The sequence below is a fragment of the Oratosquilla oratoria genome, chromosome 3 (genome assembly GCF_046742065.1).
Source record: "Oratosquilla oratoria isolate Oo_2021 chromosome 3, ASM4674206v1, whole genome shotgun sequence".
NCBI lineage: Eukaryota > Metazoa > Arthropoda > Malacostraca > Stomatopoda > Squillidae > Oratosquilla > Oratosquilla oratoria.
Genome location: NC_134779.1, coordinates 39,540,126 through 39,551,291, shown reverse-complemented (window position 1 = coordinate 39,551,291; position 11,166 = coordinate 39,540,126). Strand labels below are relative to the sequence as shown.

General features: G+C 41.4%; 1 pseudogene; it reads right to left on the bottom strand.

Moving 5' to 3' along the window:
• Positions 1-9,069: 9,069 nt before the first annotated feature.
• LOC143019633 (uncharacterized) lies at positions 9,070-10,587 on the bottom strand (annotated as a pseudogene).
• Positions 10,588-11,166: the final 579 nt, after the last annotated feature.

Here is an 11,166-nt window from a genome sequence, read left to right as displayed (position 1 = left end):
AGCATACTATTTCCAGTAATTTCATTGGTTGACAATATGTTAGAAGCTAAATCGCTGACATAGGCACCGATTCGAATGATCGACCGTTAGAACGATTGCCAAATGCTTGAACCACATCATCACCGTAACTCCCATAATGCTAATGTGAATATATAAGATTTGCCCTTACATGCTGAGGTCATAATCAATCTTTAGCGAATTTAAGATATGTTGGGTTCGGTCAATGTGTTCACAATTTTCTATTTTTTTACTTTTACTGTCTTCTACTATTTATTACTATTTTCTCTCATCCACAAAATGGTTAAAATCAATATTGTGATTATAATAATAATTAGTTATAGAATATTAACCTAATTCCAAAGACCATCTTAAGAGACTTAATTTCTTCACCCGAATTAATGAACGTTCATCGTTCATCTGGGGTCTCGCTGACCCGAAACCCGCAGCCCCACGGTGTTTGGCAACGATCTTTGGGTGTTTCCATAAACTGTGTTGTACTAGGGGGAGCAGTCACCGGTTACCAACTCTCCTTGTGGCGAAAAGTGTGAGAAAACCCGAAGATTACAGGCTCGTTCCGGGAACCGAGTGCCAGTCTACGAGGCTGGAGATAAAGTTGACGAGTTTTGAGGATAGGCAACTGGGAGATGATTCTCTCTGACGCCTGCCTTGCAGATAACAGTCATTTGTTTTTGTTTTTTAATGATTTAAGCTTTCAGATCCTCTATCCTGAATTATCTGAAAAAATAGTTCAGCACCTTGCCAGTCATATTTCATCTCTCTCTCTCTCTCTCTCTCTCTCTCTCTCTCTCTCTCTCTCTCTTAGGGTTGAAGACCTTTTGGTAGTTGGATATACTCCCAAATTGTTATTACTACCTTACCAACTCACTACACATTCATGTATTTATCTTAATCTGTTTTATATAATTTAGTTATCTAATCATTCGGTTATTTAGTTACTTAGTTATTTAATCATTTCTAATGGCTTCCTTTTCGAGATCTGAGGCTGTTTGCCTACAATGCCATCAATCCTTAACATCACTCTTCCCTTCGACATCCAAGGAATACTGGGGGGTTGCCCATACTGACCCAAGTCCTGGAATTTTCTTTTGTTTAGAAGAAAGAGAAGGAAAGATGGAGACCTAAGGGTGGAACAGCAGAAAGGAGGGATTGTACGGTAGAAGCTGATTATGTGTTCCCACTCCGACAGTGGGATCTCTGCAGTGGACAGGATGCAGGGATGACCCGTCATCCAGGAGGTGCCAAGATGAGAGGGAGGGTGGAGGGGAGTGGAATATGTAGGGAATGGGTGGGAGTGGTTTCTATGCCTTTTTCTTTTTGGCTACCCCCCCTTTGGTATATGTATGTGTATATATATATATGTGTGTGTGTGTGTGCACGAGCGTGCGTATGTAGTTTTTCATACTAGATTGAGAAAGGTACGAGTTCCAATCAAACTGTGTCGCAAAAAGTATGACCACTAATCTAGCTAACTGTAAACCACTCCAAATAGTGCTAAATAACGATATTAGTACAAAAAAACAATAGATAGAATTGGAAAAGAAATAATAAAATTAAAAGGAAATGTATCCGCGGTTTCCTTTGTCCCTTGATAAGAGACTTGTGGATCGTTTGGTTGTGTAGAATTTTGGTTGAGCAAGAATTGATATCTGGCATTACTTCCTCCCTCCCATCTCATTTCTCAATAACTCTGTCTCCATATCTTTCTATCTCTATCAATATCCGTATCTCTTTCTTTCTCCATATCCTTACCTCTATATATCTAGTTTTATATATTTTTATAATTCTCCATGTATCTAGATATCTTTATCTATGTATCTAGATCTAGATATCTTTCCCTATACCTATCTGTATATCTAGATCGATATATCTTTCTCTACATTCCTCTACCTATCTCTAATTCACTTTCTATAGATGTCTGTTGCTATCCTTCCCTCTGCTGGTCAGAGACCAAGTAATCTCCACAATTCATTGTTCAATGTTCTTGTAGCGCTGCATCACCGAAGATACGCACACACCGTACAATAGCAGCAGACTGGAGGCGCAGACGTGCAGTCCCACAAATTTGAATTCATTCCGTTATGACGGGTAACAACTCGGCAGGTAAATCGCGCATATGAATATAAGATATTCAATAGACATGAAGTAAATATAGATAGAATTAATATAAATTAATTAATATATATTGAATAAGAAAATCTACCGATTGTCGTACTAGGCCTGATATTGAATTAAGAAGATTTGTGTCAACTTTTATCAAGATATTATTATTGTAGATTGTTAGTTCACCAACGTTTATATTCATGCGGATAGTCTGGCGCCACTTTCGTGGACTATTTAAGATGTGTTAGTAATTTAGATTGTATTTTCATCCAACTACAACGATGTGGTGCGCCCCCCACCCCCATCCTATACCAATGTAAATTTTCGTCTGTAACACTCCTCTGAGGTTATGAACACGTTAGAGTTTTATCAGAAAATATCAATTTTACCTTTCCCAGCAATAGTAACCACCCAGCTGTGGACAGCATAAATTACATGAAGTAGTAATTTGTTTATATATACACACGCACACACATACATATATATATATATATATATTGTGTGTGTGTGTATTTACCTAGTTGTATTTTACGGGACGAGAGATGCTCGTAGTGACCCGTTTTCGTATCTTTCCGCATCCAGTTTGTTCAAAATCGTGTATAGTTTTTGCATTTCCTGTTTCTCCGTTCAGTCTGTTCCAGACATCAATCACTCTATGTGGGAAGCTATTCTTTTTGAGGTCTCTTCCATAAGTGTCCTTCTATAGTTTCGTGTCCTCTTGTTTCTCTTCTGTCCCACTTTAATAAGTCATCTCTATCGAGAATTTCCATCCCTTTCATAATTCTGTAAATGGTCAACAAATCACCCCTCTCTCTTCTCTGTTCCAGGTTTGACAGATGTAACCTCTCCAATCTTTGTTCGTATGTCAGATGTGACAGTGTAGGTGCCATTTTTGTCGCTGCTCTTTGGATTCTTTCTAATTTTCTCATGTTTTTCCTTGTGCTGGGTGCCCACAATGCTGCGGCATATTCCAGTTTAGGTCTTATCAGTGCATGTGTATGTGTGTGTGTGTGTGTGTGTGTGTGTGTGTGTGTGTGTGTGCGTGTATATTTACCTAGTTGTATTATACTGGAAGGTGAGCTATGCTCTTGGTATCCCGTCATTGTATCCCGCAACATCTAGTTTGTTCTTAAATTCTTATATGGTGTTTGCACACACTATTATCTCATGTGTGTGTGATGTGTGGTATAGAGAAATTTCAGGATGTTTACAACAGCAGTTAATCTAAAATTTCAGCTGAGTGGCCTCCTTAGATATTTTCGCCTGTTTGTTATCTAAGCTGCCTCATCATATTCCTACCCAATCGTTATTATTATCATTATCATTATCATTATTATCATTATTATTGTTATTATTATCATTATTATTGTTATTATCATCGTTATTATATTATTATTATTATTATTAATATTATTATTATTATTTTATTATTATTATTATCATTATTATTTTGTTGTTATTGTTCCTTCTCCCCGTCTTCTCTTTTTTTTTTTTCTGCATGAGGGGACGGAAAGAGGGCGGGGGGTCGCCGATTAATTGAAACAGCCTTTCTGTGTATGGGTTGTGTTTTGCTACATTGTTTTTGACCCAGAGAAATGGACGAGGTGCAGGAATGACCCGTCATCCAAGAGGAGCCAAGAAAAGGAGGGAGGAGGGTGAATAGGAGTGGAGTGTGTGGAGATGGAATGGGCGGAAGTGGATTTATGCCTTTGTTTTTGGCTACCTCCGATGTAAAGGGGGAAAAGCCATTAGTATATGTATGTATGTATTATTGTTATTGTTGTTGTTACTATCATTATTATTATGAATAATTGTTATTGTTGTTATCATTATTACTATTATCTTATTATTATCTTATCATAATTATCATTGTCAATATTACTATGTAATTGTCACTATTATTTTGTCATTGTTATTACTGTTTTTGACATTATTATTATTATTGTCCTTGTAATTATTACTATTATTATTATTATTATTATTATTTTGTTATAGAGACATACAAAAGTTACTACATATTTCTTAATTGTCAAATTGACATACCCTGTGTAGGTAGTGTGTAATGTGACCTATTTTTGCCCAGTTTTTCGCTGAATAAAATAGGATGATTTTAGTGGGAATTTTTTTTTTAGTATTTGATATTTTATAAAACGGTTTTGAAGTATTTACATTGTAAATCGAGATCACTGTATATCCTATTCATTTGGCTTCACCTCAAATTCCTTAAATATTTCCTATTGGACGTTGAGGCTATTTTTCGCTGCGTTTTAGAAGTCGTTTTCCAGCTGAATAGAATTGCCTGGCATTTACTGAAATATATGAGTGACGACAGCTTCGAAATGACCATTCACTCGGTTTTATTGATATATATGTTAGTCCTTGCGACACACGTGCCTATGTGTAGGTGAACAGCTTAAACAATAATGTATCTAAATTTATTTCCATCTCTGATGTGAACGCACTTTTTCGGAAGACTCGCGGTCTGGTCATTATCGTACGCCCGCCAGCCAAGTGGAATCCCAGGTGAGATCGTAAAACATTTTTGTAACATTACAAATTCATAACATTGGCTTGGCTTGCAAGATGAGTCAAACGCTAGAATTTAGTCTACAATGATTGTTAGCCTATTGCCTTTCAGTGGACTTGTATCAGATTATTTTAGACTATGTAGGGATTTGCCTTAACCAACGTGGAAAATATGGAAATAGAAATGAAAAGGATAATAGTATCCTGTATAGGATCCCACCACTGTCATCGTTTCCTTCCATAGTTCTTCAAAAAGCAACTCATACTCATCAAAGACGACTCTCTGTGAAATCTGGTCAACAGCAACGAACATGTTTGTGGGAAGATCAACTTTAACGTTGTGTGTGTGTGACGACGGCTTGTGGAATATACGAGTAGGCTATGCGTTTCCGTGCGTACGTGCTAGTGTGTTTGGCATCTGAATATAGGTTTGAGACTTCCTCGATCTTCTTTGGCTCGCTTGTGCGAAGTACCAACGAGAGGTGGGAGTGGAGGGTGCTACGGAGATTAATAAAATTGTCTGGCGGTAGACAGGATTGGGAAAAAATTACCCTCGATATATATGGACTAATCATTCGTACAGACATACTCAACCATGCTCGTTGCTTCTGGAATCGTGTACAAATACGATTATAGCATGTTTCTACAAAAATAATTTCCTTGTGATTCGTAATTATTTGTAAAAAAGAAGAGAATGTACATTTAGAGAGTTCAGACATAGCATAAGTTAGTTTTTTTATGCCTGGGTACAAAAAATTCACGACAGGAGAGGGAGGTAGATGTACAGTACGGGTGAACGCGTTGATTGAAGGTCTACCCTTTCTGGAAGGCGAGTTTGTGTATAAGGCTCCGTGACAACACACGAACACAGAGGACAGAAATATGTGACCCAGAAAGGGTGGGGACCCGAAGGACAGACGTCTCTGCCTTTAGAAAATGGATTTTTAATTTGTTATCTGGTAGTTATTCTGGCTTTCTGGCTCGTCTACCGGCTGCTAAAATTGTACTTAGTAATGGCACACAACGATCGCTTAGGCTGGCGAGTTGTTTATTTTATTATTATTATAATTATTATTGTTATTATCATTATCATTATTATTATTATTACTATTATTATCATTATATTTTGAACACTGTCTTCAGAACTCCCTCTTCAAAACAAAATTCGCTGGTGATTACGATTTCTGAGGGAGTGATCTACTTCCAGTGCAATTCATTGTAAATGGAAGCCCCCCCCCCCTCTTTCCGTCCGTCTGATTGGTGAACTCCTTTGGCCTCTCTTTTTGGATCACTGTGTGATGTTTGGTTGATTCACTGATTTCGATCTATTGCCGATAAGTGATGCTATTCATCACACACACACACACACACAGGCACATCACACGCGCGCACATACACACGCGTCCTCTTGTTTTTCTTTTAAAGTGGGATAAAAAAAAACGAGGACATGAAAAGAAATTAAAAAAGGATAGTTATAGAAGAGATCTAAAAAAATAGTTTTCCACGCGGAGTGGTGGATATCTGGAACAAATTGGATAAAACAATAGTGTGTGCAAAAAAACATACAAGAATTTAAGAACAAACTAGATACTGAAAGATGCAAAGACTGGTTACTACGTACGTACACGCGCGCGCACACACACGCACGTATGTACACACGTGCGCGCACACACACATACACATATTCACATTTACACATTCACGCACACGCACGTACACACATACACACACGTACATACACATGCACACACACACGCATTCACGTACATACACACACGTACATACACATGCACACACACATACACTTACGCACATACACGCATACATACAACAGATAGACACACACACACGCGCTCACCTTTCAGTTAGTAGCAAAGTTATATCCTTTGGAAATGCGTTGTACTTTGTGCATCCACCGTGAATTAATTGTAGATAGCTGTTGCAGTTTGTTGTCAGCCTTCGTACTTTATTGCAAGTACTCGGTATTCATTTTGTTCACAAACGCACGCGCTCACACACACACTCACACACATACATCTACACACACACCTACACATACACACACACACATACACACACACACACACACACACACACAGTATCATATGAGGAGAGACTAGCAAAACTTGAGCTACAGACATTAGAGCAAAGAAGAGAGAAGACTTGATAACTATTTATGGAATCACGAAAGGCATAGAAACTATTGATAGAGAGGATCTAATAAAATGGGATAGTAGAGATACAAGAGGACACGGAAAGAAAATCAAGAAAGTTATAGAAGAGACCTGAAAAATAACAACTTTCCCCACAGGGTAATAGACGTTTGGAACAAGTTAGATGAAAATGTGGTGTGTGCAAAAACGATACACGAGATATGAAGACGGGACACCATGAGCATAGCTCCCCTTCCCGTAAAATACAACTAGGTAAATACACATATACAATGTACAACCCAAGGTCTAAATATACAGGTCAAACCGTTTACATTCTTCTGCGCAGCTTTTGACGTCATTTGGATGAGTCCATTTTCTCTTTGTGATACACTGAAGAAAACTGTGAAACGCCAAGGAAGACAGGAACTATGATATTTTATATATATATATATATATATTATATATCATATATATTATATATTCATATATATAGACAGGAACTATAATATTTTATATATATATTTTATATAATATTTGTCAGAATATAACTAATTGCGTGGAGCAGTGCGAGCGAAGGCGACGTCATTTTTGAACGACGGACCAGCTTCAACTGACAGCTATAGGACCCGCTAACCCCACTTTGAGCAGCCAGGTGACGTTCACGGGCCCGCTGCGCCAACTCCCTCGAAATTCGGTCGGAAGTGGTTAGACCTTATATTCTTAGATCTTGGTACAACCCAGAGCCCATGTAGGTACAATTCTTACGAAATTTATATTAATAACAGTAATAATAATAATGATGATGGCGATAATGTCGAAGACGACCATGCTAATGAACAACGATAGATGGACAAAACCTTCAATCCATGGCTTTGTTCATACAAGCAGAGAACGAAAACCTTCTCCTGTTCGGGAGGGTTCGTGCTGTTGCGGCGCCGTTGGTGCTCACACGAGGAACGGAATGCGTCCGTTTCCGCCAGGCACCTCGGGAGCTTCGGCGACAACGGCCTCCTCCCCCTCCTCCTCCTCCTCTTTCTCCTTCTCTCCCTCCTTTTATGCACTCCTCCTGTTCAGTCTATACAGTCTCCTTCTTTACCTCCTCCTTCTCCTCCCTCCTTCTATACAGACTCCTTCTCCTGCTCAGTCTATACAGTCTCCTCCTTTCCCTTTTCCTCCTCCGGCTCTTTCTCCTCCTCTTTCTCCTTCTCCCTCCTTCTATGCAGACTCCTTCTCCTGCTCAGTCTATACAGTCTCCTTCTTTACCTCCTCTTCTTTCTCCTTCTTCTCCCTCCTTTTATGCAGACTCCTTCTCCTGCTCAGTCTATACAGTCTTCTTCTTTACCTCCTCCTTCTCCTCTTCTTTCTCCTCCTCCTCCCTCCTTCTATGCAGACTCCTTCTCCTGCTCAGTCTATACAGTCTCTTTTACCTGTTCCTCCTCCTCCTCCCTCCTTCTATGCAGACTCCTTCTCCTGCTCAGTCTATACAGTCTCTTTTACCTGTTCCTCCTCCTCTTCTTTCTCCTTCTCCTCCCGCCTTCTATAGAGACTCCTTCTCCTGCCCAGTCTATACAGTCTCCTTCTTTACCTCTTCTTCCTCCTTCTTCTCCATTTATTCCTCCTCTTTCTCTTTCCCTTCTTCTATACAGGACGAGACTGTATAGAAGGAGGACTATACAGTGTCCTCCTCTCCCACGTCCTCCTCTTCCCCCTCCTTCTATACAGTCTCCTCCTTCTCCCCTTCTGCCTCCTTCTTCCCCTCTGACTCACCCCCTTCTCTTCCTCTTCGATCTCCTCCTCCTCCCTCTGTAAAGACGAGAGTGTTCTGGATCCGAAAAGAATCGTCTGGCGTCAGCAAAAAAGAGAGAGAGAGAGAGAGAGAGAGAGAGAGAGAGAGAGAGAGAGAGAGAGAGAGAGACACTCTTCCAGAAAAGGTGACGTCAGTCTTCTCCAGGTTCATTGACTACGTGACCCATATGGTTTCTGGTGGGGACCGTGAACGGTCAATTGGTCCCCAAAACTGCTCCCATAGGACAACTGGTCCCCAAAGAATAGGATATCTCGTCCCCAGTTTTTTTTTTCAACAATTTTTTTTATTTAAACAATAGTTTTGAGATATTTAGCAAGAATCAAAATACCGTAATATATTATGTACAAGACTTTATTAGATAATGCACAGGTAATACATAGGTATTATATATTATTCAAAATGACAAGAATCAAAATACCATAATACATTATGGACAACACTTTATTAAATAATACACAGGTATTATATGTTACTCAAAATAGCAAGAATCCAAATACAATTAGATATTATGTACACCATTTTTTAAATTATACACAGGTAATGGCATAGACGTTGGGTTGACCACCTCGCAGGTTTTGGCTGATGCCACGCAGTAGGTCTGGGATAGTTTTCCTGCCTTGTAGCCCCCACCAGGTTGTACAGGCGAACCTGGAGCTCGATGTAACACCGCTTGTTCTGACGGATTCCACGGTCATCCTGGAGGAGGACTGCATCTACGGTGGCTGCCTCTGCCTGGAGACACTCGATGAGCTTCCATATGGTTGGATTGGTGTGGCCTACTAGACTGGAGAATTTATTGTTCCAGCCCTCACAGATGTTGTTGGTGCGTGGCTCGTTGGCTAACGTGGCATGGTGCTGGTTCCACTGGTCAGGAGCGAACATTGGTGGACTGCGGCGAAGTCGAAGAGACTTGATGACTCAAGGGTGGTGGTGACTCGGCGCTGGTGACGGAGCGGCCCAGAGACGTAAGTTGAGTTGAAGTACTCGACTGGGGCCTCAGATTCGTCGGGCATGGTGGACTGGAGATGAGCCATGCCTGATTTGACCTCCTCAGGTGGTAGGAACGCCAGGGCATCCAACTGGCCGCAGAAGAGACGAAACTCGGCATCCCCTTCATACAGGTTCTTGAGACCCAGGCCCTGGATCTGCCTCCAGATGGACTGGCTCAGGTGATAAAAGCAGAACCGGACCTGGATCTGCTCGCCGAACACCACACGAAGGGCCAGCTCTACAGGCCTCTCGAAGTCCACGACGACGCTGGCGGGGTCACAGCCGTACTCCTCCAGGACACGGAAGACCTGCTCGTAGCTGGTCTGTGTCTTGCGCTGGAGCAAGGCAAATGCCAGAGAAAGGTAGCCCTCACCTACGCGACCCTGGATGACATAGAGCTGGGTGAACAGCCTAGGAGCGACGGAAAAGGTGCCATCCATGCACCATTCATCAGAGGCAACAGGCTTCTCCAGATGGGCAGTGGAGGCGAAGATGATGACACGCTCACCAAGCGTCAGGACCGTTGTCAAAGAGGAGGTTGGAGGCCCAGGGACCTGAGATATCCAACTCCTGCAGAGACTGTGGATCCCAAGGCCGGTGACCAGACCGGACTCGTCGAAAGACACGCTTGCTGACGTCAGGTCTAGGCATCCTTGCCTTGACCTCGTCGTCCAGGTCGGCGATGGTGAAGCTGAGGATCTGGTTTGGGCGGTCGTTGGTGACGGTAGCCTTCCTCTTCATAGACTGGCGAGCAACCTCCACCTCGCATGCCACATTGTCTGAAAGGTGGACATGCTCACCATCCAGCCTGTGTTCACTCAGGCCGTCAGTGATCCACAAGCGAGCAAGACCCTTGAGATCACGCCGAACACACCGCCAGATGCCTTCACCGGTCGTCTTGGAAATGTTCTTCTTTGTGTACACGAACCCATTGAGGAGGATCTTCCGACCATCCTTCTGTGAAGTGATGACCTGTAGCTTGTCTGACATTTGGCATATCAGGACAAGTCATGTCAGTTTTACTGAGCTCCTCAAACAATGCCAGACGAGCTACAGGTCATACCCCCACTGACCTTGCCTAGGTGTTGAGCAGATTCTGTGGTGTGAAAGAGGTGTGACCCAAGCAGTGGGGGTATGAAAGAGGTGTGATAAGCACTTTTTGAGCAAACATAGAGCACATCTGAGGTGTGGCCCAAGTAGTGGGGTGTGATTAGTATTTTTTGAGCAAACAAAGAGCACATCTGAGGTGTGACCAGAGCAGTGGGGTGTGAAAGAGGTGTGATTAGGACTTTTTGAACAAACATAGAGCACCTTACATTACTGGTGAAGCACAAATATTGGACTTCAGCTTATGTTTAGTAACATAAATATAAATAAAAATAGATTAAAGTTAAAAACCACCAAAACATTAAAAAAACATATATACAAACAATAGATAACACATTTGGACAGTTTTTAGAAAATTAATTTTGAGGACGAGTTGACCATCCAGCTTGTCATTCGGAGACCAGTTGTTGTTGTTGTTGTTGTCGTTCCCTAGACTGTCTGTCCGAGCAGTCCCGTCTCCCC